The sequence below is a fragment of the Mustela nivalis genome, assembly GCF_964662115.1.
Source record: "Mustela nivalis genome assembly, chromosome: 5".
Classification (NCBI taxonomy): Eukaryota; Metazoa; Chordata; class Mammalia; order Carnivora; family Mustelidae; genus Mustela; species Mustela nivalis.
Genome location: NC_139024.1, coordinates 152,563,694 through 152,568,422, shown reverse-complemented (window position 1 = coordinate 152,568,422; position 4,729 = coordinate 152,563,694).

Below are 4,729 nucleotides of genomic sequence, written 5' to 3'. Positions count from 1 at the left end.
AGTGCATCTCTCTGCACATTCTGCACCATCATCCATCCCAGGCTTAGATTTTCCATCTAAAAGACTGGCATTTCTAGTTAGGTCTCATAAAAATCCAGGATACCACGAGACCTTTCCTTGGATCCCTGGATAACATGGGATCCTGGAAACAGATTGGATTTATGTTGATTATAACACCAAACCCTGCTCTTGTCATGAACCAACAATTCAGATCCTGGACCAGAAAAAAAAAAAAGTGGAGAAGGCTTTAAAGCCTAAAATGACTTCACGCTAACTAGAAACTCCACCTACCAAAGCATTCCTACGAAGTCTGAATAAAAACTTGACTTTGATCGTCACAACAGAAAGTGCCTTTAGAATATTCCCCACCTGCACATGCTTCCCTGCATGTACGCACTTGGGTGTGATCTGCTCAGTTTGTAATCAGGGACTGGGGCGGGGAAGTGTTTGGGCAAATCTTTGCAAAGTGAGACTATAGGCAGACAACAAGAACATGCCTCTTGAAGGCTCCATGGGGGCTGTAATGGCATCCAACCTCTACCGTAACTCTCATCCCATCTGAAACGTCTCTCACCTGCGCACATGCTCTCAGGATAGGAGATGTGCTGCCAACTCCCGCCTACTTTTCAATTTGTGAATTTCAGCTAATTAGTAATGATGGGTGACTCTTTGTGAAGTACTCTGCTAGGTGTTGCTGGAGATCTGGGAAATTTCATGGCCCTTGTGGTTGAGTCTTTTCTATTTGGGGAGCAGGAAAGAAAAAAAAAAAAGTTAAAAAATGTTAAATAGCCTAACGATAAAATCTGGGTCTATACCACGGCGTGAAAGATGCCCTGTGGATGTGTATGACAGCTTGGCAAACAAGCCACAGCAAGTGACGATTCTCCCTTCAAGTATTATAGGATTTGTGTGTCTCTCTCTGTTGTGAGGTGTGATATATTATAAATAACATTATACATGTTATAAAGGTAATTATAAACAAAGTATTTGAGTTTGTGGGTTATTTATATTTTCATAAATATATCGATTCAAGGTCATCTTTGTAAAGATGCTGCTCTATTCACTTATATTCCGCTATGATAGCTGGAGAGATGCAGGAGATAAGAGAGAGCCTGGGTGCACATGGAAACCGGCCACCACCCTCACTGGGCGGTTCAGCGTGGCGCAACTCCCCCTCCCTCCCAGACTACTTTCCAGATCTGCTCATCTTGCTTGTTTTCACCTGTGTCTCTTATAATCTTCTAACATACAGTAGAACCTCCCTGTTTATTATGTTTAGTTTTCATTGCCTCTCGCTTTGCCTGCTAGAATGGAAGCACCAAGAAGCCAGGTATTTGGTTTAACTTGGTTTGTATTGTTTGCTGATGTATCTCAAAGCCCCCGAAAGACCGTCTGGCGCACAGGAAGCACTCAGTAAATGGGCGCCAGTGCAGCACTTGGGTGGTTCCCACAGTTGAGCATCCGACTCTTGGTTTCAGCTCAGGTAGTGATCTCAGGGTCGTGAGATGGAGCCCCCTGTCCAAGCCTATGTCAAGCCTCTCCCAGAGTCCTGAGTCAGGCCCCTTGTTGGGCTCTGAGCTCGCAGTCTGCTTCCCATTGTCTCTCACTCCCCCGCCCCCGCCCAATGCTTGCCTGTACTCTCTGATAAATACGTGAATAAATAAATAAATAATATATTGCCCAATGCCCACAATAGCCAAACTGTGGAAGGAGCCCAGGTGTCGTTCAACCGATGAATGGATAAAGAAGATGTGGTCCATATAGACAATGGAATATTACTCAACCATGAAAAAGGATGGATACCCACCATTTGCATCAATGTGGATGGAACTGGACAGGATTGTGCTGAGTGAAATATGCCAAGCAGAGGAAGACAAGTATCACAGGGTTCCACTCCTATGTGGAACATAAGGAATAACGTGGAGGACCACAAGGGAAGGGAGGGAAACTGAATGGGAAGAAATCAGAGAGGGAGACAGACCATGAGAGACTCTGGGTGATGGGCATTAAGCAGGGCACATGTGGTGAGCCATGGGTTTTATATGCAACTTATGCATCATTGAACACTACCTCAAAAACTAATGATGTGCTATATGTTGGCTAATTGAACATAATTAAGTAAATAAACTTTTTTTAAATGGGTCCTCTTTTCTTATTGTTGCTACTCCACACATATAGGGATGCATATTGGCATGAAAGTCTCTGAGATCTTTTTCTGTGCATTCAAAAGCCTGAGAACCACTAGCAGAGGCAATAATGGTATGAATTCACAGGAGCTCAGAAACTTTGTTCTGTTAAAACAGCTTAATGTGAAGTGAGCCACAGACTTACTCAGAGCCTTATGATATGCAAAGTTTAGTTTTTACATCATTGAGAGTATTTGCTCTTTCTTCTGCCATTTCTCTATCACATGCTGATATTACAGCATTCTGAAATTTCCATTGTATCTACTCATCGTCTACTTGTCTGTTTCTCCTCTAGAATATAAGCTTCATGAGGGTCAAGAGCTTGTCTGCCACCACTGCCCAAAACAGGCTCCACTCACTGGTAGCCAGAAGGCTCTTCATTCCAGCTCCCACATCGCACAAAACCTTGGAGAGCAACGTTAATGTGAGGTTTCTAATAATTTTGCAGATTTTTAATTTTCGAAAGAAAAAACAGTGGTTCGTACCATGTAATGGGGACTCATGTCCTTTTGTTTTTGTTTTAAAAAGATATTCAAGGTCCTGTCCGCAAAGCATTCGCTGACTATCCTCGGTGTGTATGCCCAACGGTGAAGAGTGAGCCCGAAGACAATAAGGAAAGAAACGCTGTCAAAGACGTGCAGGCTGAGAAGCAGACACTGCTGAGGAGTGGCCCTCCAGGGCACCGCCGCCTGCAAGGGAGAAGCCGCGACTGATGCATCCTGAGCCTGGGAAGAATCGCAAGTGAGAGAGGAAAGCGGGTCTTGTTGACAAGTGAAGAGGGGTGGGCAGTGAGAAAGGAGCGGAGCTGAACATATTTTTTAATGAAGTGTTAAGTAGATCACCAAGACTAGTGGATAATGACTGCAATGAGAAGTCAGCCCAGGTGTGAACAACAACAACAAAAAGCACAATTAAGTGACACTTAAATCACAGGAGGACGTGAGACCTGACAGGGTTTCTGGAAAGAATGGTCCATCCCCCGGAACACTCCGGTGCCTTCTAGTAATCGAGGTGGGCAGCTCATTAGAATTACATGTGAACAGATAGGTACCCTGGAGGAAAAGGCAAGGGAGCTGAGAAAATAGAGCCATAGAATTCCTATTCCTCACGTCAAAAAATAATAATAATGATGATAATAACAAATAAAATAAAATAAATGAGAAAAAAAAATCAGGACTAGGAGGTATTTGAGGAGGTGTACTTAAAAAAATCCCCCTTGGAAGACAGAGTGGCTCCTGGGGAAATAGAGGAGCCCTAAAACCAGCCACGGGAGCCATGAGTCACGCCAGAGAAGAGATTTAAAACTGGATATGTGGGTATGAAATAACTCGGCTCACAGTGGGGGAATTTGATGAGGAGATGAGGAAATGGCGAGGAGGAGATTTCAGTTGCTGCCTGTGTATGGGCGGGCTAAATATAACCTTGTCACGTCCCGTCTCCCCCAGGGAGCTGCTTGGCATCTGGCAGAGGCCTCCAGTGTTTTCCTAAATGAAAGTGTTAAGGTGGGCTCCCGCGATCTCCAGCAGGAGGGTTAGTTCTCCGGGCTGCGTCGCAGGGACGGGAATTCACACATATGTCAGGGCTGTCTTGTGCTCGGTCCTGAGCCTGACATTCTAACATGTATGAGCTCGTTTGCTTCTCGCAGCAAACCTGTCACGGGGAAGTCATTCTCACAACTTTGAGCTGAGGAAAACTGGAAATCACACGGCTCTTCAGTCGCGAAGCCAGGAATTAAATCGGAGTTTGGGAATCTCCAAAGCCAGCTGCCACCAAGCTGCCTCTTTCCTGAAAGGAAGTTGCTAATGAAGTATCAGACGACTCCAGGGAAAATGTAACTTAAGGAGGCAGATAGTGTGTTGACTCTCTGATTCAGATGGCGACCTTGACTGATCTGACTGACCTTCCTTGGGCTCCAGTCCTGCTGAAGTTGGTTATTTTATGAGACCAACCTGTCTATATATTATAACAAAATAATCTTATTTAATAAGTGGGGCCCACACCCTTAAAAAAAAAAAATCCTTACAGTGTTTTACTAGGCAAGACAGAATTCCACCAGTTTCCCTCTGAGGGCTGGGCTGAGAGTGGGGGTGATTTAGTCATTCGTCCGTTTCTCTATTAACAACCCAGTATGGGGAGCTTAATATGAACCAGGCACTTTGGTGGCCTCTTAGAATAAGCAAAATGGTCACACTTCCTGTCTCCACAAAACGTATAACCTAGTGATTGATGCAAACCCATAAAGGAATTTTACTGTTTTACTGAGCACAGGGGAGTGGGATAGATGTTGTTAAGGGGAAACCAGGGTCTTATGCAACACTGGAGCAAAACCCAACTCTGATGTAGTAATTTAGGGAAAGCTTCATCAGAGGAGGAGGAAATGCAGCTGTTCATTTTCTGGGCAAAAAAAAGAGCTTGTCTCCAAGTGGTAAAATACGAAAGGGACAAGGGGGCTCACCGAATGGCCCACAGTCCTCAGGCACTGACCACACACCAGGGCAGGAAGCAGGTGAAGCTTGTTTCTCACTGGCCCCAATGGCAGAGAC